The sequence below is a fragment of the Marmota flaviventris genome, chromosome 12 (genome assembly GCF_047511675.1).
Source record: "Marmota flaviventris isolate mMarFla1 chromosome 12, mMarFla1.hap1, whole genome shotgun sequence".
Lineage (NCBI taxonomy): Eukaryota > Metazoa > Chordata > Mammalia > Rodentia > Sciuridae > Marmota > Marmota flaviventris.
The window spans coordinates 92,543,600-92,566,730 of NC_092509.1; the positions used below are offsets into that span (position 1 = coordinate 92,543,600).

The 23,131-nt window shown below is 39.5% G+C and overlaps 1 non-coding gene across 1 annotated transcript; it reads right to left on the reverse strand.

Annotated features, from left to right (window-relative positions):
* Nucleotides 1–1,215: 1,215 nt before the first annotated feature.
* Nucleotides 1,216–1,319, reverse strand: LOC114092491 (U6 spliceosomal RNA). Its single transcript, XR_003582746.2, has one exon. It is a non-coding gene; the product is annotated as a U6 spliceosomal RNA (small nuclear RNA).
* Between the last annotated feature and the right edge of the window lie 21,812 nt (nucleotides 1,320–23,131).

Sequence of the window (23,131 nt, forward strand, 5' to 3'; positions counted from 1 at the left end):
TAGAAAATGTGTGAAACTGGAATGTTTTATTTTTCTGGAAAGCAAAATAGTATTATTAACAATTCTACAAGAATCCAATCAAAACAAACCTGCACTAACCTGAACAGACCTTCACTAGCAAAAGAGGGTATAATCTATCTTATAGGATAAATAATTGCATATATGAAAGCATTCAAACAAGCTACTATTCATAAGCTCATCTTGATGCCAAAAGATAAAACAACATTCTTCGTGGTCACCTTTGGGAGTTGTTAGTGAAACCATTCTTAATTGGAAGGAAATAAATACATGGAAAGAAGCATCTATTTTTCTGTCTGTAATATTTCTCAAGATAAACTCATAATGAGGGCACAGAGAAAAATGTTGAAGGATAGTACAAGGGACATAAACGGCAAAATCCAGGCGATTGGGAAACTCTAAAGAATAACAACCTGGTTCTGTTTTTGCTTTTAGTGGGGAGGGGGGGGGGAGTCTGATGCAGAGAGAATTTACAAATTTAGGAGCAACTAAAACTCAAATTGCAAAGTACAGGCCTTATTTAGATCTTATTTTAAAAAGAAGTGAAATAATCAGGGACTTTTTGGGAAAAAGTCCTTATTTAGAATACTGAAATATTTACCGATGAAATAACATGCTTAGGATTTACTTAAAAATCATCTGGAGGAGGAGAAGTGATCTGGGGATAGGGATGAGGTGAGATTGTCCAAGTAGATGAACAGATTGGGGATGAAAGTGGGTAATTTTCTACTATTAAATTCTCTTCTGTATGTGTTTGTGATTTTCTTTAATAAAGTAAAAATCAAAACAACACATTGATGCCCTGACCCCATCCCAGATTGCAGTGTGAATGGTCTATGGTGGGGTAGATCCCGAACAAAATGAGATTTTAAATTACACAAAAATCCACAGCAGCACTTTGAGACCAGTAGCACAGACTGAAGATACTGGAGGGAGGGAAGGCAGACCGTACCCTAGACCTGCTCCTGCATCCCGTCAGTTGGGTGAAACTAGGCAAATAACTTTGTATCATAGGCCCAAACTTCTGCATTGATACTATTGGGTTGTTGTTTTTTTTTTTTAATATTTATAATATTTATTGGACTTTTGGCTTAATTCTCTATAACCTCAAAATAGTATTGTGAAAAGAAATAAGATTTTACTGATACAAACAAGAACTGAACCAAGTATTTCTATATTTATATATTTTGCTTCTTTAAAAATATGGAATGCTTCACAAACTTGCCCATTCTTGTGCAGGGGCCATGCCAATCTTCTCTGTATTGTTCCGATTTTAGTGTATGTGCTGCGGAAGGGAGTACTTTGTATGTTTCTAAAGAATTCACTTGTGATGAGTAAGTGTTCAATATCACATAGTTAGGAAATCATTATATTATTAAAACTTTGATTTTTTTTCTTTCTCTGTATGTCAATCTTCTGAATGTTTCAGGACACTTGCAATTAAATTATACATTTAGATGATATCCTGGCTATAACATTAAAAATAATAAGATCTTCAACTAAACACATTTCCAAAATATTGCCATTGTGTGCTGAAGTTACTCTTTGAAGACTAAATGCTCTATTTAAATAAGTTAATGATTAGGTCTTTATATGCACCTGAGGTTCTATTTTTCTTCTAAATGTTCTTTTACTAATTTTTCCAAGGAGAAAAGATGCTCCTCTGCATCTTCTGGTACAAGGCTTCTAATAGAGTATCTTTTTGAGCTTGCAAATTCTATTTCTTCCACTTGGACCAGCTGCATTAAAAATTGTTTAGCACTGTCTTCCAGAGGGGCAGGACCAAGATAATTAGGATTATCACATGTTCCAATATATATAACGGCACACTGAATGGTTTTGTTGTGGGATCTTTGGGATTAAAAAATGACTGTTACCTTGACTTCAGAGAAAGGAGGCTATGTATGTTTTTACTGGTACTTTTCCTACTGGCAGTTTGTAAGCAACACCCCAAACACAACCCCCAGGATCTTCAATGAGAGTCGCAACTCTTCCAGGCTGCCTGGAGTTGGGGAGCGGTCTGGGGGCTGTATGGGAGTTGACTGGCTCGTCACCTTGCCGGGGACCCCGGGTGGTCAGTGCTGCCCTGCCAGAAACGCCTGCTGTAGTCTGTGATGTATCCGACCAGCTTGTCCTGATAGGGGAAGTCCACCTTCCAGATCAGGGACCCATAACCAAAACCCACATCTTGCGGTGGCTGCTGGTGGTGGAAGGGCCAGCAGCCGCGCGGAGTGGCCGCCGACCCTTAGCTGTGGTCTTGGCGGCCGCCTGGGACTTACTATCAGGTTTTGGATGACTTAATTTCGAACATTCTTGTTTTTGCAGTGTCTTTGGAAAGAAGTGATTTGTTGAGTGACATTGGGATGCCTCATCTTACACTATTCCTGCATCTTTTAAGTTATTTTGTTTTCCAACCAAATAACCCCTCAGTGTTGGGTTATACGTGCATGTGCTTCTCATTGGAACTCAACCTAATTTACACTCACGCTGCTCACTGGGGGGCTGAGCTAACAATATCTGTCAGGCCCCACACACCAGCCCCTCTGTTCTTTCATTGTACAGATAGAGGGAGTCCTATTAGGAGTTAGGAAGTATAAATAATTAAGGAAAGCTTTTATAAACTGAAACAAAGACTTTTAAAAAAACAATAGGGTAAACCATGGTTTTTGTCCTTGTAGAATTTATGATTCTCATGTGAAGAGTAATGCAACCATAAATGCCATACCTTAAGGTGAACAGGTAGGGTGTATAAGGCATGGACATTTGGATCAGTGGGGCAGGGGTGGGATCCAAGGTTGGTCAACAAGGAAATGACAAGATAATTTTAGTATATTTGAAATATCTTTGAGGCAATGGTCTAAAGTGATATGAGCATTTTTTCATGTACTTGTTGATTGACTGTATGTCCTCCTCTGAGAAGTGTCTGTTCAGGTCCTTGGCCCATTTGTTGATTGGGTTGTTTGTTATCTTATTGTCTAATTTTTTGAGTTCTTTGTATACTCTGGATATTAGGGCTCTATCTGAAGTGTGAGGAGTAAAGATTTGTTCCCAGGGTGTAGGCTCCCTATTTACCTCTCTTATTGTTTCTTTTGCTGAGAAAAAACTTTTTAGTTTGAGTAAGTCCCATTTGTTGATTCTAGTTATTAACTTTTGTGCTATGGGTGTCCTATTGAGGAATTTGGAGCCCGACCCCACGGACTGTAGATCGTAGCCAACTTTTTCTTCTATCAGACGGCGCGTCTCTGATTTGATATCAAGCTCCTTGATCCATTTTGAATTCACTTTTGTGCTCAACATCTCTAAAATGCTCAACATCTCTAGCTGTCAGAGAAATGCAAATCAAAACCACCCTAAGATACCATCTCACTCCAGTAAGATTGTCAGCCATTAGGAAGTCAAACAACAACAAGTGCTGGCGAGGATGTGGGGAAAAGGGTACACTTGTACATTGCTGGTGGGACTGCAGATTGGTGCAGCCAATTTGGAAAGCAGTATGGAGATTTCTTGGAAAGCTGGGAATGGAGCCACCATTTGACCCAGCTATTCCCCTTCTTGGTCTATTCCCTAAAGACCTAAAAAGAGCAGGCTACAGGGACACTGCTACATCGATGTTCATAGCAGCACAGTTCACAATAGCAAGACTGTGGAACCAACCTAGATGCCCTTCAATAGACGAATGGATAAAAAAAAATGTGGCATTTATACACAATGGAGTATTACTCTGCATTAAAAAATGACAAAATCATAGAATTTACAGGGAAATGGATGGCATTAGAGCAGATTATGCTAAGTGAAGCTAGCCAATCCCTAAAAAACAAATGCCAAATGTCTTCTTTGATATAAGGAGAGTAACTAAGAACAGTGTAGGGACGAAGAACAGGAGAAGAAGATTAACATTTAACAGGGATGAGAGGTGGGAGGGAAAGGGAGAGAGAAGGGAAATTGCATGGTAATGGAAGGAGACCCTCAGGGTTATACAGTGGAGGAGGTAGAGAGAGAGGAGGGGAGGGGAGGGGAGAGGTGGGGAGGGGGGAGGGTGGAGGATGGGAAAGGCAGTGGAGCACAACAGACACTAGTATGGCAATTTGTAAATCAATGGATGTGTAACTGATGTGATTCTGCAATCTGTGTATGGGGTGAAGGTGGGAGTTCATAACCCACTTGAATCAAAGTGTGGAATATGATATGTCAAGAAATTTGTAATGTTTTGAACAACCCACAATAAAAAATTAAAAAAAAAAAAAAATAAAGTGATATGAATTCAGAGAGACATCTCAGGTTGGTGATTTAGAGAAAGGATCTCTAAATGTTAAACTGTGTTTAAAAATGGATTCTGAAGAAAGCTATTTGCCCTCGTTCCATATTCCTCATTTGTAAAGTGCAGATCATGACAGTAGGGTAATGATCACAAGGTTATTTTGAGGATAAAATTAAGTAAAAATTGAAATTAAATAGTGCCCCTCTTAGAGTAAGCACTGTTATTATATATAATAATAAATTGCTATGATTATTAACTTACTTTATGGTTTAAGCTACTTTCAGCCAGTATCAATTTTGAGGATTTCAATTTTGCTACACTTAATAAAAAATTAAAAAGGGGAGCAAATAATATACCTCCCTCATATGAAGAATTGTAAAATAAGGAGAATGTGCAAAGCAGAGAAAATAAATCTGAGGGGGGAAAATGGCAACAAATGGAGACAATTATACAAATGTTCCTGGAGGGAATTCATATTAGGTTGAAAATTATGATGAGTAATTTAATTTGACATATTTTAATCAAATGTCCCAAATTAGAAAAACCCGGCTAAATATACCCATGATGAAATCTTGTCAGCTGGAAATGCACAAATATATTATAAAGAAACAGGCATCCTTCTTTATTCTAAAACAGATGTTCTGAGTTTTGAAAAAAAAAATTCTGGTGCCAACATATCACTTGAGAATATAAAAATCGCCCCCCCCCCCCCTTCATGAATGGAAATCTGCTCCCCTAACAGAGCCCTAGCTTCCCTGGCTCATGCTTGGGAGAGTGCTCTCAGATGGCTGGAGCCTGAAAACATGAGACACATCTTCTTTTAGGAGGTTAAATCTTGCCCTAATTAAAGAGTACTCACCACAGGCCCAGCCAATCATAACAAACACATGTGGCAAAATATTTGAGATGGAGGAGAAACTTATTCCTGGGGGGCCTTTTGAATCCCCCTGGGGTCATAGAAGAGGCACACTAGAGGAAAGCAAATGTTCTCTGGCCCTTCCTGGATAATTGAAGCCTTAATTATATTAAATAAAGCAGCCACTGAGCTGTTGGTCAAAGCTACGTGAGGATGCCTTTCTTCTAGGGCCACATCTCAGAGATGTGTTCATGAACTTCTTGAAGGATGGTGCAAGAACATGCGGCCACCTTTTGATGGAAATGAATTCATGGAAGAAAAGAAAAGCCATCCTTTGGCCACCTCTGAACACTTGACTCACACTTTTTTTCCTTTAAAAAAAATTAATTTTGCTTCTTGAAGCATAAGGAACACAGACAAGGTCAGGATCTTATTGAACTTTTGGAACAGGGGCTTTGATCAAGAAGGCTGTCCTTGTTCATGGTTAAGCTCTTAGTTTAACAACCTGAGTTTTAATGGCTTGTTTATGAAAAGTCAAGCTTCCTCCTCCTAGTCCCTCCTCAATCTCTATAATCATCTAGAGGTTTTCAGCACACTGAGGAACATCTTGTACTTTATTACTGAAGAGGAAGATGATTTAAAAATTACATGCTCACTTGTACTCTGTGATTTTCTTTTTTTTCTCTAAGCAATAAGACTTCAACAGGAAACTGAAGAGTGTGGTGTGATTTGTGGGGTGCAAGGTCTCTGGGTTATGAATGATGTTCATTTCTTTAGTGTAACTCTATTAAAATACATACACAGCACAGAGAGCGGGTAGGGTTGTTGACAGGCACTGTTCGGGGATCCGTCTAACAAAGTGGTTGTGAGCATAGAAACCTGGGAAGGGGTCTGGAGAGGGCAGATCCAGAAGTCCAGGGATAAAAGTGTTTAAAACCAAGTGGAACATTGCAGTTTTGCCAACAGCCCCACTGATTTTCTGTTTTTTCTTTCTCCTGCGTCTTTATACACACACACACACACACACACACACACACACACACACACACATATATATATATATATATATATATATATATATTGTTGATAGACCTTTACTTTATTTATATGCAGAGCTGAGAATTGAACCCAGTGCCTCATACATACCAGGCAAGTGCTCTCCCATTGAGCCCCAGCCCCTCTCCTGTTTCTTGCCCACCCTCTTTTCACCTTCTCCATGTATATCACAACTCACTTATTTTGTTCCCACCTACCTCCATAGTTAGTCACCTGCCCCTTTGAATGTGATGAGTGTCTTGTGGTCAAATCATTCTGGAACTGTGGTCATACAGGCCTATGCTAAGGTTGAGCAGAGGGAATGAGCTACCTTCTAGGTCTTTTTAGTGAATTCATCTTGTTTCCTTTTCAGCTGTGTGGACTCCCTGACCCAGAAACTCAGGAATAGATATTATATAGCACATTGTGTCCTGAAGATAAAGGTGATTTGATGTGATTATGATGATGGTTATGATGGTAATGATGATGATGTGATAGCTGATTAGCTAATAAGAACTTACTATCTGTCAGGTATCCTGCTAAATTCTTTAAGTGTACTAATTTTTAAAACTCACAACTGGTCTGATGAGTGTAGGAACTATTATTATTTCCACTTTCCAGAAGAGGAAAGTAGGACACATGGAGATTAGATCATATGAGTTGCTCAGCATTGCACAGGAGGAAAGGGTTGGAGCTGGGATGTGGGCTCAGCCTGTGTAGTTTTGGAGTTCGTCCTTCTACCCAATTTCCTGTTTGACTTTTACTTATAGGTTCTCAGTTGAAAAAACTAAAAAAAATTAACATCAGAAAGTATGGACTTGTTTTATGCAACCTGGTTGGAAAGTGTGTGTGTGTGTGTGTGTGTGTAAAAAATATATATATATAAAATATATAAATCTGCCCTTCTTGAGGACACCTCAAGATCACTTGCAGAGTACTAGGGTCCATTTATGAGGGTGTTGCTTTCTGTTGGCATTAGCTACTCCTATGTTCTGCCACTTGAGTGTGCCTGTGATACAAAGGGTCAGTCTATGAAAACTTCTGGGCGTTGCTTGTATCTCTCTCCATTAAGAATGGCTGTCTTCATCCTACACTAAGAGGGTATCTGCGATCAGGGATGTAATGTCTCCCCGATGAATAATACACTTGTCTCCTCCTGAGCTCCTGTGTTCTGCTTCTGCCCGGATGACACCAATCCTGCTTCTTCACTTTGGGTGACTCATCTCGGTTATCCTTTCAGTCCTACTCATGAGTAGGTGGATGTTTCGTTCCAATGGAACCATTTAACTGCCTTGAATTTTCTTTAATTCACTGCTATGAAGTGCTGAGTTACTTTATACAAACTAAGAACCAACACATACAAAGAAATAACACAGCCCCAATACTTACCATATACTTTCCATTCATGAAGATCTATGTATGTTTATCATTTTTCGTATGTATAGTAGCAGGTACAGACACCAGAGAGATCTCCATTAGAAAAGAGAAGGATAGAAGACACCTTGGAATAGCTGAGGACAGCCTCTTAGTCCTGGAAAGAAAGTGGAATTAACCTTTTACATTTGAAGATTTTTTTAAAAAAATTCATAAAACAGATGAACATTACTGATAGCTAACATTAAATCTAATACTCATCAGTTTTCCTGGGATGGGTAAAGGTCAGAAAGAGTCTTATGGGAGACATTTTCATCAGGTGAGCCTGAAAGTGATATCTTTCACCTTCACCTACATTCAGTGAATTGGAATTCATATATGATATAATGATTAATTTTATGAGTTAACCTCATTGAGTCACAGGGTGCCTGGAGATCTAGTCAAACCTTATTCTGAGTGCTTCTATGAAGATTTTTTTGATCAGTTAACACTTAAGTGGGTAGACTAAGTAAAGCAGATTACCCTCAATAAGTATGTGGTTCTTGTTCAATCGGTTGAAGGCCTGAACAGACAAAAAGGCTAGCTCCTTCCCCAAATAAAAGAATTCTCCTGCATTGAAGCTTTGGCTCTTCCTGCCTAATGGCTTTAAAACTGGGACTTTAGGTCTTTCAAGTTCTATGGCCATTCTCTGACCTTCGAATCCTAAGTGGGATATGAATTTTGGATCTGGGCAGCCTCCATAATTGTGTGAACAAACTCCTTGTCATAAATCTCTTTATGTAATCTATTGATCTTTTTCAGTGGAGAAACTTGATTAATATGCATGAGTTACTATACATAACTCTAACAAAGACTGATGTCTTTGTGTCCAGGAGGAATAGGAATGGATTTATAGAGAGCTAGGCAATCTCTGCCATATCTAGGGAAGTTGGATCTTGGGAACCAGGATTTCAATCTTTACAAAGATTCTAGTTTACAAATTCAGCATTGAAGCAGTAAAGTCATCTTTATAGAGGTAGATGACACATTCATGGATAATTATTCACCAGCTCAGGTGGACTGATAACCGGAGGTTAATGATCTGGATCCCATGTAAGACTCCCAAGATCTTTGTAAAGGTAGCATTAATAATGACTCAGTTTGTCTTTTCTTGTAGTTACATGGAAGAAAATTCAGTCTGATTCAGAGGATGTGTTAGCTATTGTTTCAGAGCAAACTAACACAAAATATTGACTGCTTTTAACCAATAAATTTTCTCTATTCCATATGGGTAGGAAGATGAAGGTTCATCTGATCAAGGCTGAACTTGGCTCCATGCTATAGGTTGTATGCAGTGTACAGTTCTGTTCCAAGTGTCTTATTCTTTTTGGACTAGCAATATGTTCTTTTGGTAAAGGTGGGAATAAGATAGAGAAGGCTTACCAGGCTTGCTAAATAGGTGAATGAAAATAAGAAGAAAAGGAGGCAGATATTAGAGACGTAGAAATCGAGATAATGAGCTTAATCATGAGCCTGTTTGAGGTTCAGACATTGAAGTAGAGACATACTGCATGATGAACAGAGAGGGGACTGTTTTTGAATGTTACAGAATCACTGTCTATGTTCAGCCTATTTCAATTCTCACAGTCCTCTCTCATATGTACCTCACACCCAAAGAATGCTTTCCTGGGAAAGTTTAGAAATAGGCCATGACCACAGTGTCAGGTGTTAAGGATCAGGGATTTTCCATGTGAATATAATTGGAACTTCATTATGAGCCTGTCCTTCTGTTTCCCAGCCAACGTGAGATGACAGATTTCCTCTACCAAGCCATCCCATCATAATATTCTGCCTCACCCCAGGCCCAGAAAAAACAGAGCCAAGTAACAATGGACTAAAACCTCAGATGCTATGAGCCAAAATAAATCTTTCCTTCTTCAAGTTGATTTTCTCAGGTGTTTTGTCATCGCAATGAAAACAGTTTTACTGAACGAAAATCAATATGCTGTCAGTCCCACGTACCTTCTGAAAGCTCTGTGAAAGAATCCTTGCCTTTCCATCCTCTAGAAATCTCACATTGCTTGGCCCAGAGCCCCTTTGTCTATCTATAAAGCCATCAGCATTGCAACTTCCAATCTGTTTCTTTTTTTCTGATTAATTGTACTTTAATTAAAAGTACTTGGCAAAGTTTTAGTCAAAATATCCCATAAATGTAACTAGTAAAAGATAGAGTTTAATTAAACACTAGTTTAGAAAAGGTTTGCAAATCTTTAGATGAAGAATCTATGCGTTTTTGACTCTTCTTCCTCACTTCTAATGACCATGATTATGTGAGCTACCTGGATAGTCCAGAATCATCTCTTCATCTTAAAATCTTAATGTAATCATATCTGCAAACTTCCTTTTTGCTGGATAAGGCAACATATTCACAGGTTCTGGGTATTCGGACCTGAACATCTTTGCATTAATCTGCCTACCATAGGAACTCTCCAAAAACAATGGATTTATGTATGTCACACGTTATTTTTGCTATCCTGTGTGATATGCCATCTTTAGTTTCTTGAGATTTTTTTCCTTCATTTTTGTCTTCTGGCCTGAAGATGGGATTCTGTGAGTACTGTAGACTCATACCTCAAATCCTTCAAGGCAGAGCGTGAGAAAATTCACCTACACTGGGGTACCAGATTGTCCTCAGTTGCAATTGGGCCACAAAGAGGATGAGATGGGGGATGAGGTTGATGAAGAGCACAGTGTTTTAAAGATGCCAGGATGCTCCCTCTGGAATGCTGCTAGAGCTGTGGACATTAGAAGGAAGAGTGATGGACCCTAAAGGAATTTTGAAGAAGTATAATTCTCTTAGTTCTTCTTTAAAGAAAAAAGCTAAATAAAAATATCAAGGAAGAACATAGACAAAGTAATAGGCTGAGTCAGAATGAGGTCAAGGCAATGGATGAATCTGATCATCTTAAAAGACTAGACGGGTTGTTCCAGTGGGTTAAAAAAATACTTCAAACTTCTTGTGTCAGAAATAAGAGAAACAGTTGCTCGCTTTTACTTTATGAATATATAAAAGTTCTATTAAATACCATTATGTTATGGGTACTATGTCAGATTTTTTTTTCTCCTGGTAATAATCTTTCCAGGTAGGTATTATATTTATTGATTCATTATATTAATCACATTATACCTGCAGAAACCAAGGAGCAGAAAGATTAGCCTGCCCTTCAAAGAATTCAGTCATTGGTTTTTCTTAGGCTTAGGATTATTTCATCTTCTGTGTCATGTTTCCAAATTATTGTCACACGTTGGTTTCAAGGCTGTAAAAGGTAGTGTTGAAATGCCAGCGAGGGAAATTTTAATTATTCTGTGTTCCTCCATGGGGGAGAGTCCCATTGGTATGTATGAATTTACTTCAGGCTTATGAAGACACCCTGATGGCAATGACTTAGGGAGGATAATAATTCTGTCCCTCTTTAGAGGAGTGCTGCTGCCTTGCCTTCTCTTTTCTTTGTAGCCCATCCCCCTTTTTCCTCATGTGGCTTTATATTCATTTCAGCTTAAACCAAAGTAATATGTTCTGCCTGTTGAGGTATATTTTGGCTTTCTCTGTGGGAAACATGAATTCTGGCCCTCCTTAATACTCTTTTGTTCTTTGCACTACAGTGAAGTTCTCCCTTTTCTTTCTTTCTCTTCCTTTCTTCCTCCCCGACCTCCACTTTCTCCCCTTACTCCCTTTTGAATTAGGGTTCCACCGTCTTAAGGCATTCAGGGATTGGAAACCCAAAACACTGGCAAGCCAGTGAGAGGCGTTGGCCCACGTTCAGACCCAGCCCAATGACAAACTAGGAATCTCGCTGCCAGATTTGGTTTCTTTACCACGCTCTGCTTCAAATATGTTTTTCCGAACACACCCAAATCCCAAAGATTTTCATCTTCTCTGCACTCCCTAACATCTGCTTTGTCAAATAACCAGCTATTAGAGAATAAGCCAGAATAGAGACCCAACAGGGCTCTTCCAGGGGACAATGTTCCTTCTTATAACAGGAGATTGAGGGGCATTGTCTTGGTCTGTTTATGTTGCTATTATGAAATAGTTGAGGCTAAGCACTTTATAATAGGTTTATTGGCTCATGATTCTGCTGGCTGGAAGGTCTGAGTGACATGGCACCAGTATCCTGGTGAGAGCCTCCTGGCTGCATCACAATATGGCAGAGAAACTGAACGGGAACCCTGCACAGGAGGGACATGTATGTGAGCAAGTAAGCAAGAGTAGGGGTGGCTGGGCACACTTTTTCTTTCTTTTTTTTTTTTTTTTTTTTCCTCTTTTTAAAATAACAACCTGTTCTTGCAGAAATAAATTCACTCCTACCCAGACCTGACCTGCTCCCATGAGATAGTAATTAATCCATTCAGAAGGGTGGGGTCCCCTTGACCTAATTGCCTTTCACCAAGACCCATCTCTTAAAGGTTCTCCCATCTCAACATTCCTATACCGTAGACTAAGCTCCTAGCACTTGAACTTCTGTGGGACAGACTACAACCAAGCCCTAGCAGGCAGTGAGTTTCAGAATCATCCTTGAATACTTTATTGGTCAAACATGATTGAAATCATTTGCCTCTTGACTAATCCAGAGGAAGAGAAATGGGTACCGTGTTCTCCTACTTTGTTGCTAAAGGACCTTTGCATTTGCCAAAGGATTTAACATGAAGTGTTTTGAAAGCAAACTTGCAAACTCGGTGATTTCTTTTCCACGATGACAGTGTTCTTTAAGTAGCTGCATGATTTGCTGGAAGGGAGGGGCTGCAGACTTGGACCTTGACATTCACACACAAAAGAAGTGCATCTGGGAAAGTTGGGCAAACCTAGGATTTAGTCCCCACCCTATCACTTACTAGCAGTGACACCCTAAATAAATGGTCTAATTTCTCAGATTCTTGAATTTCTTATTGGTAAGATGGCTTAATAATAATCTTCTTGAGATGCTACTATGAGGATTAAATAAAATAATCTATTTAAATAGCTTGGAACACAAAACATGAATGTACCTTTCAGAACTCTAACTCCAGCTTTTCTCTAAAATCCTCCTGCACCTTGATTTGTGCCAATGCTAGGCACAGCAGGAGGACTAAGGCAGACACATTCCTGCAAGACACTGGACTCCTCTTGTATCCAGCTTTGGCTTGAGGCTGTCCCATGACCTTGCTGAACCTTCCTAAGATTGCCCTCACTTCCTTCCTCCCTCTACTGCCTGACTTGCACTGTGGTCTGATGGTTCTTTCATCTTTTCCAAGTTCACCCTCATTTTCTCTCATGAGTGTGAACCTTTATATAATCCTACTCACTTAATACAGTGTTGGTTTCTGTAAAAAGTCAAGAAGTGGGGGACCTGGGCTAATGACTAGTGGCTTTCCTGAGGTCACTAGTAGCAGTAAAGTGGCAAAATCAGGTGCAAACCTGGGTACCCCTTCTAACAATGGAGTGAATAGTGGGGAATGAGGTTGGTACAGGGGTAACTAATAACAGAAGTTTCTACCTAGATCTTCTTGTGAAGAAGTTGTTTGGATTGCAGTCAGTAATTCTCAAGAATCTTCATCTGGTGACAGGATAGTGAAACCCCATTTTTTTTTTTTTTTTTTTTAAATCAGTTCCCCTTTGGAAGGAAATACATGTTTGGTATTCTCAAATTTTAACAATTTCATTAACACGTTAGTCTACCTGTAAAAACCCTGTCACAATTGACTGGAGAATGACATTTAAGGGTTGGAAGTTTGGAAACTCGGGGGAAGGATCTCGAAGATGGGAGGAAGAGCCGCTCACTTCCCAATCGTGCCTCAGCAGAGCCCCGGGAGCCAGAGCTGGTTCTTGTGGAAGCGCAGAGGATTTAGGAGCTAAAAGTTCTACCGTGAAGGCTTGTTCCTTAAAAGTGGCTTAGAGTCTGAGAAGTGGATCCAAGAGCTCAAGTTATAGTCAAATCACAATGTGTGTTGACCACCCTGAGAATTACGAGACCAGCTTTAGGCTAGCCAGCTATAGGCAGGAACGTGAAGTCCACGGAATTGCTTAAGTGTGCTCTCTGCCTTTGGGAGCTCCTTCTAGTGATGACTAGACTGACCTGCCATCAGATTGCAGTTCTGCCCCCACTGTCTGGGTGGTCCTGGGAAATCCATCAAACCTCACTGAATCTCATGTTTTTCACCCCAGGTAAAATGTGCAATTGTGAGGGTTAAAAAAAGGCAGAAATATAGGGAATGAAAGAAAGGAGGACAGAAGGAAGGAAGAAAGGGAGGGAGGAGAGAAAGAGAGAGAGAAAGGAATGGAGGGAGGGGTGAATGAGAGACATGTTCTTATTCCATTTGCTCTTTCCTCATGTCTCTCCACCTTGCTCTGTCCAGCCCCACAGGCCCTCCTCCTCCTCCTCTTTAAATTGTGCAGCCATTGGTGCTTTGGAATATTCTTCCTCAGAACTTTAAATGACTTCCTCTTTCTCACCAGTCAAGTCTCTTAAAATTTCTCCCGAGTGGCCTTCTTGGACTGTCCTATGTGAAACAGGGAGCATTCCCCCTTCACTATCATTTTAGCCTAATTTTATTTTATTTATAGCCCTCATCTTGAAAAGCAGTTATATAATTTGTCTATCTATATACTTGTTTGACTAGCTCTCCCAGTACGTGGAAGGCTCCAAGAGGGTGGGTTTTAGTTTGTTTTCATGGCTGAATCTTTATGGTATAGGAGAGCTCTTGGCACTTGGTAAAGGTCACTATTTTGCATGACTCAGTTAATGAATGAATAAAATCAATGTGCTTTGTTCAAAGGGATTCAGAGTCTCTTCCCAATAGCCTATGTCTAATTTTAGAGCTGTGGTGTTGATTACTTAGATGGGCCAGCACCAAACATGATAGATTAAAAGATGACAATGCTGGTCTATTTATTTATTTGATGGTGCTAGGGATGGATTTCAGGGCCTCATGAACACTAGCCAAGCACTGTGCCATTGAGCTACACTCCTGTCCAACAATGTGGAATTTTAACCGATCCTGGAGAACAATTCACATTAAGTAATTTTACCATTGTGTTTTCTTGGACAATGCCTTTTTTCCTTTGAATTGGATAAGACTCATGAATTCGTTCCATGTTTACCTACGGCAAGGGCAGGCATAGGGTCTCCAAATTCCCATTCTTTTCCTCATAAATAATTAGCTGAACTTTTTGTCCCCAGTGATCAATGAGTCCAAGTCCTTGTTAGTCAAACGTTGTTTCTTGCTTTTCTCTCCTTCTCCTGAGTCCATAAACTCTGCCTAATTCAGTCCAGCACCCAGCCCTTCCTGAGAATAAGGCCGCCTTAGGGTAAGACATTCTCTGATCTACTGTCTGATCATGCCACCCTTTCATCCCACTTCCCCACACCCAGTTTTTTCTGGCCTTGTTTATGACTATAACACAAAATCCCATTAGCCTGGGTTTTGAGATTGTAGAGGATCTTGGAGTCACAATGCTCTTCTTATTGCAAACATTCACATCCTCCCTGTTGCCATAGTCCTTTCTCCTTTCCCCCTTGCAAAGGTCTTTTTTGAATAAAGTTTCTCCCCACTGCATCTGGATTTGCTTTTACTTGGCAAATAACAGAAATACTGTTTTCCAGTGGCTGCACTGGGGAAGGACTGTGAGTAGGTAGTAATTGGCCAAAATCCCATTTTCAGATTGTGCTTTTCAATTATGATTACTATTTCTGCATGTCCACTGCCCTTCATTATTGGCACCATCTATCTTCTCTTGCCTGGGTTACTGCAATGACTTGCTCACTAACCTATTTGTTTTTGCTCCACCTCGTTTCCATGCTGCAACTAAAGCAATGGTCCTAAAAAGCAAATCTGAGCAGGTCACGACACTGTGTTCACTATGTTGTGCGTATAATTTCGTCTTTTTTTCTCTCAGTGTTTTTCCCTTTCCTTTTCTCCATTCTGGCCTTCCTTGCTGCAGGGGAAGTTTGTGGCATCACTTCCTGTATTTTTGTTTTTATTTTCCACGAGTCCCATAGAAAAGATTGTGTGAGCAGTTTTGAGGACAGAGGGAGCGTCTATGGGGGAAGCTGGTGGAGAATTTTTTCCTGTGGGTAAAATAACATACAATAAAAGGCTGTCTGGAGGAGCTGTCGGGGTTCTGGGATTCCAGTATCTCCAGGGGAGTCAGGCTCTGGAGTCGGGCTCCCCCGCAGAAAGCTGGTATCAAAGTGTTCTGGCCACATGAGCACCTGAGCAAAGCTAAGGCCAATGGGCCAGACAGCGCTGCTGTCCACAGCAAAATGGTGCCCTGAAAGTGTTCATTGGTGCAGAGTTGGAAAAACTTGTGTTTCAGTTCAGATCTTCCACTTATCAGCTCTACAACAGCTATTTCAACTCTTGGAGTTTTAACTTCCTTTATTAGAAATAAAATTTGTCATATATAACCAATAGAAACAAAAAAAAAGAAGATAAATAAAATTTGTTACAAGAAAGTTACAAAAAAAAAAAAAAATGCAACTTGAAGCTTGGCCTGGACTTAGGTACTCAGAGAAAATGAAACTCATATTTATTATCAAGAACATAAGCTCTTATTTAAATCAGTGTGAACATGGCTATGTTCCATTGAGCATTTCAAAGTCCTGTTGGTATGCATCTTTCTCTGCAGAACTAAGAAATAAGGGTCTATTTATATCTGTACCATTTGTAAACAATTTTATATTCAGTCTCCCAAGGGGAGACTGACATCCACCAGTTGAACAAGTTCACAAGGACACCTATCAAAATAAATAAATAAATAAAGTGTTCCCTAGGCTTGAGGAGGAATCTCCCATAATATCATTTTTTCTGGGCTTTTTTTTTTTAAAGATGGTTTTCTTTGGGATTTGGTATCCATTTATTTCGGGCCTTTATTGTCTGAGTTCCCATTTTCTTAGTGCATGTTATATATTTAGACATGAATTTTGATCGATGCTTCAACATTATTTATACAGAATGTTTTCTTTTTGTTGTGATTTTGATTGGAAGGATGCTGTTTGTTTGTTATGCAAGCATGGGATTTCTGCACAGAAATGTCCATTGGCCAAAATACAGCAGTATCTTGTATCTGTGTGGTCAGCATTCTGGTGTTTACACCCATTCATGCAAACTTTCTTACACCAGGCAATGACTATTTTATTTTTAAGAATTCATTTTTCACTAGCAGTGTTTTCAAAGTGGAACAAAACCCATTTGTTTATTTAGTCTCATATGTTGTGCATGAATTACTATGCTTGTATTCTAAAAATAACAAAACTCAATACTTTGTTCAGATTCCAAAGCAATCATAATTAGCTTATAGAGTCAAATATCCAAAGTGTTTCAACTTGGAGTATACAAAAGGCAACTATGCCACCAACCTAATGGAATCATAAACATACAACAGATTTCAGTGTAACATGATGAGGTTTAGCAGAGCATTCCCTTGACCATTCAAAGGTCTCTTACTCACTGAAGTGTATTTTACCAAAAAGTATATAACTATAACCTTAAATAGTCTCATGTTTACAAATAGTTGACAGTCTGTTTGATCTAGCATGTGATTTATTCTGACAACTGGTATCTTAAATGAAATATAAAAGAAACAATTAGGCCAACTTGGGTTTTTAATTAAATATCAGAGACCAGAAGATTGTAGCTAGCATTTCATTCTGTGCTAAAACTGCATTAAAGTTGTGCTTGGATTAACAGTTTTATAAGAATTAAGCTGCTTTTGATTAATCAATTAAGAGTTGCTATTTGATCCACCAACTCTGTGAAGAGAGTTTGGGAATGGTTGAATGTGAAAGAATGCATGGTAATGACCAGCGACACATCTCACTGCTGGTGAAGTCCTGTCCCAAATGAAACCCTATTGAGAAATTTCTGAAGCCTCCTAGATCACTTTAAAAAAATTTTTTAGTTGTAGATGGACACACAATATTTTTGTTTTATTAATTTTTTTATGTGGTGCTGAGGCTCAAACCTAGTGCCTCACATGTACAAGGCAAGCACTCTACCACTAAGCTACAGCCCCAGCCCTCCTAGATCATTTTTTATGGTGTTCACTTAAGTGCTACCCAAGAGGATGGTCCGAAGCCCTGCTCATGACCACCATGTGTACAGTGTCATGCTGTGTGTAATTGGAGGGTGTAGCCTCAAGATTCCAGCTTTGTAAAGTCATGCAATGACTGAATCTCATGTTGACAGTGGTTGAAGTTTTTAAAAGCCTAGCTCTCCAGCACTGGTCTCCCGCAATTCCAGATCAAATGATGCTTGTTTCCTGGGAATGATAGCACAGGAGTCTGCTGATAGATGAGATGGCAGGAAACTAAAGAAAATCCAAATATAAAGAAGCAAATGCTTTACCAAAATTTTATGACTTTCAAGATTTCTTTTCTATACTTATTAGTTCTTTATCACATGGTAAGATTATAAGAATTAGAATTTTATAGAGAAATAATAAGGGACATATTGGTTTAAAAGTTATCCTTGTTGGTTTCTAGTTGACAGGGACATAACAAGGGACATATTGGTTTAAAAGTTATCCTTGTTGGTTTCTAGCTTTATGGGGGACTAATTTTAAAAAAAAAGTTCTCTGATGAATTTTTGATAGATATATCCTTTTAGAATACAAAATAAGATGCAGACTAGAAAGTAATAGTATGCATTGCCCTTGATCTCTGAGCAAAGCTGGTGAATTGCATTGGATGGGGTTAAATTTTGGATTTGGGAATCAAGTCAAATGAGATTCAGACTTTTTTTTTTTTTGCCATGGTCAGTTAATCTTTGGGACCTTCGTTTTCTATTTGTAAAATTCTGAAAATAGTACAGGTTTTGCAATATCCCCAAATTGTGAGGACTAAATGACATATGTCAAGTTCAAACAAATGCACAGATGAAACCAGGAATTACCATGTACGACCATTTCTCATTGTTATCTGTTCACGTCTCACCTCTTTTTTTTAAATTGAAAATGCCCTTGAAGGAAGGAGTGTGCTTTTTTGTTTGTTTTCCTGTACTATCTGGCATGTAGTTCACACTTAACATTATTTGTGATACAATGAATGTATGTCTAGAGGCTCATGTTTATTGCTGAGGCAGCATATTTACCCCTAGTATTTGCCGCAGTCTGGCTGGGCACAAATCACCAGCCACTCGAGCAGGAACAAACTTTATTTCCAAACTCCCACAGCACTCCACGCACACTCCCCGGGAACTCTCCCGAACGCCACCCACGCGGCTCCTCCAGGAACACACCACACACCAACCAGAACTCCCTCTTCCGGAACTTCCCCAACCAACCCAAACTCCCCAGGCAATCCTCGGGAGAACTCCAAGGTAGCGGGTGCCCAAGGTGGACAGTAAAGATCTGATATACAATTGAATCAATCCAGCATCATCTTAATGGCTCACCTCTCAACCATTACTTCTGGCAAAATGCCAGGGGCCATTCCGACTCGACTGTGGCTCTTAGCAGGTATTTATCAAATATTCAGAGAGTCAAAGTAGGTGAAGCTGGCAAGCTGGCCACCTGGCCACCGTGTTTGGAAATTTAGGCGTCCAACATGGATGCATGTTGAGACCATGCAAAGTACAATGTTGAGGTGGAGGAGTTCTTTGCTGAAGATCTTGGAAGGCCTGGTTCATGTAATTATGATTATCCACCAGTGGGTGTCACCCTTGTAACACACAAATGTATGCTTCTCTGGGAAACCCTTCACGGATGTTTGCTTCTTTCTCCAGAGTAGGGTGGGAAATGATGTTGGTCTCCAGATGATATTCATCACCATGGAGCACTCCTCACTGCACTCTCATCCAAGGGTACAAAGAGGAATTATGGAAAGCTTTGCAAAGCATGCTTTTATCTATAGGAATGGTGTTCGTTGATGGATAGGATTTGGAGAATGTTGCTTAGTGAAGTAATATCATTTAAAAAATGTTGTTTGGCTATGATAGTAGTGGCCTCTGGGGAAGAAATGTAGGGGGGATAGGAAAGGGAAGGAGACTTACTTTCACTTTTCTATCTGTTTGTAGTTTTGTTTGCACTTTGTTAATAGATCACTCATACACAAGATTATGCCAGACAACAGCTTATTTATTCTTTAATCTTGATAGTGTAATCTTTTTTCCTTTGATTAGTTTTCCTGTTACTAATTTAAGAATTTTCTATTCTGAAAAAAAAACACTGATAATGTTTTTCACAATGTTATTGCTTATTATTTAGACTGATCTCATTAATTCATGCTCATTTGTTTAAATGCTTATTGTATATCTGATTGTGTATTAGGTGTTGTACAGATGTTGGAGCATGATGAATAACGTGTGATTTTCTAAAAACTAATAAGAATTAGAATTTTATAGAGAAATAACAAGGGACATGTTGGTTTAAAAGTTATCCTTGTTGGTTTCTAGTTGACAGATTTGCAAGTAGATAAATTTACTATAAAAATGCATACATTGCAATTTTATAAGAGTACACATTTATTATGAAGTTGATGAAATTAGGTGCTTCCTACTTGGAAGTGTTAATTTTTAAAATTTGTGCTCAGAGCAATTTGCTGATATAATTCAGAAATCTCAGAAGTTATAATAATTTTCAATCTACCAATTTCACACATAGAAATCATTCTTAGTGACTAAGATATATTTTAAATATACATACAAAAACATTTTAGTGAGAGCTGTTTATGTTGGAGAAAAGTCAGAACCAAGAAAGAAGAACTGTAATAATGACCCACCTCGTGGAACAGTGTGGCCAGGCTGTAGCAGTAGCCAAAGCACAAGTAGAGCCTTTCAGCCATTCAGTCACCTGGGATTGCTTGTGTTCTATGCTAGGTCCCAGGTAGGAAAATGGCAAGAAGTGGGTTCTCTACTTTGACTTTTGGGGAGAGCGGTTGGATACAGAAATACTAAACACAATGCAATGCGAAAAGTTGTATGTTAGACCCCGAACTGATTAAAAGTCCACTATGGTGGACACAGGGAAATGGAACTTCTCCAAACGTGGTTGGTTCCAGCTCTGTTGGTGAAAATGAACTTCAGATTAAAGAGGATGAGACATCTTTAAGATGAATCTACAGTGTAAAGATGGGCTGAGAATTTATGGTCCTAAATCAGCTCAAGTCTCTAGGACTGGACAGATTAAATCCTAGACTATTGACAAAACTGCCAAAGAAAACCATCGTCAGCTGCAGAGGCCTCTGTAATGAAAGTGGGGAGATGCTGGAAAACTGAGCAGCAGTCAAGATGGTTGTGATTTTCAGAAGGGTAAAGAGGATTAAAAAAAAAAAAAAACAAAAAAAACCAAAACAAAAAAAAAAACTAGGCTTAGATCAGACAAGTGAATCGCCTTAATTCTACCTCACGCAGGGTAAGGTTAGGTGTCCTCAGGTTCGAGTTCCTCTTTATGACCCCTGGATTAGCATCCCAGAGTTCCATAGAAGGTACCACAAACTTCATGTGGCTTGAAACCATAGAAATGTACTCTTATGGTTGTGAGGATTGAAGTCCAAAGCCAAGGTTCACAGGGCCACTCACACTCCTCTGAAGGCTGTATGGAAGGCTGTCCTGGCCTCCTCCTAGCTCCTTGGAGTGGGCGGTGACCCTTTAGAGTTTCTTGGATGCTCCCTCCAGTCTCTGCCTCTGTCCTCACTTGGCATTTTCCCTGGGTTTATTCTCATCACATGACATTTTCCTCTTCTCATAAAGACATCAGTCATACTAGCTTGGGGCCCTCCCTAATGACCTCATTGTAATTTAAGTCTGCAAAGGCAATATTTCCAAATAAGGTCACATTCATAGGTGCCAGGGCTTAGGATTTCCACATGTCTTTCAGGGGCATACATTTCAACCCATAATAATGCCTTCTTTCTTCAACTTATCCTGTTCTGTGTCCTATACCACTATTCCATTCTGTACCATCTCTTCCACACCTGGCTCCCACCACTTCCAAACTCTTTCCCATGGTTACTTTCCTCAGCAGGATTATTTCTCTTTTCCATACCCGTGACCCAAGGTGAAATTCAAAGTTGACAAGTGTAATTAAAAATGCAAAGACTGGCGACTATTTCACCTGTGCACAGCTTAAGATGGGACCTAAACACTTGGTCTGACTTCATGCTCCAGACCTCATCTCCCCGGTGAGGAATGAGTGTTAATACTTCCTGACTTGAAATCCAACAATATGTGTGCATAAATTTGGGCAGCCAACAATTTAGAAACAGAGGCCTTTGATTAGGGGCAGAGATTAGGACAGCCTGAAACCAGTGCTACTGTTTGGCACACTGGGACCTGCAGATAAAACATGGCATACACTCATATCTACTGAAGTAGACACATCAACCAGCTCTCATATTTCTGGCTCACACTTCAAAGTTTGTTCAAACCCAGTGTCTGAAACAACTTCTAAAGAATGGAGGAGAAACAGTAGAAGCCACATTTTGAGAGTCTATCAGACGAATAGTCAAGCTCAATCTGTAGGCCTGGTCATTATTTCCACTGCATTATCAAAGGATGCCTATTTTTTATCTATCAGACCACGTTGCCAAAGAGGTAATAATAACGAAGTGTTATTCTGTGAAGAAACGGCCCCGCATCGAATGCTTATCCTTTTGGATCCAGCAGAGCCAGATGACAGTTATTTTGAGGTCAAGAGGGCAATGACGAAAGGCCAGCGAGTGCTGCAGACTGTTAGCTGGGAGGGTGTCAATTGAGGACAGATGGGTGTGCCGGTTTTAATCAGAGGATAAGAAGGCGCAGTTTCCTTTGCTCAAAATCCAGATGCATCAAAGAGTTTATAGTTTTGAAGCTCCTAAGGTGTAAGGAAGATTAAGCATCTCTATATTTTCTCCGAGTCTGTGGGCTAATACTCTAAGAGCAGGAACCTGAATGGATGCCCAAAGGCAGCAGCATTTGTCCATTCTCTTTTTCATCTGCTTTGAATGAAAGCTGTTTTTTGTGTTTCTTGGGAATAAAGCTACTGATACTACCCCCCTTTTTATTTAAAGAGAAATACTTTCCTAGAGTGCAATTAGATAATTTGAATTTATTTCAAAGTCAAATAAAAAATTGAGAGCAAGATGAAACACACTTAGCCTGATGATGTCAATTTAATAATTTTATCCTGACTTTTAATCTTATAAAAAGTTCCTAAGGGCATTCTGGGTGTTGTCAAATGCTGTTTTTTTCCCTACAATTCTTCTCCAATTGTTGGTACCTTTGGCTTCAGTCTAGGATTGAAAATTTTTGGGAAGACAAATACCCCATGTATCGGCTGCAACATAGATTGTGTTGGCCTTTCAATGGTCGGGTACAGCTTCATCCAAGAAGCGATGGTTGGGCAACCTCAATATTCTAAGGGAATCACATTTCTGGGCCAGATAGTTTAGGTTTTCTGCTGCCAATAAGTCAACCTCTGGTCTTCTGGACCCCTTGTTAAGTCTCCTGATACATTCTCCTTTAAGATGAATGAGATTAAAAGTAATCAGACTTTACCATCTAGATATTTGGTCTTTTTGTGTTATGGGAAATAGATAAACTCTACTAACTTACAAAAAATGCATTCCTAAATGTGCTATAACATTCCTCAATTTGGG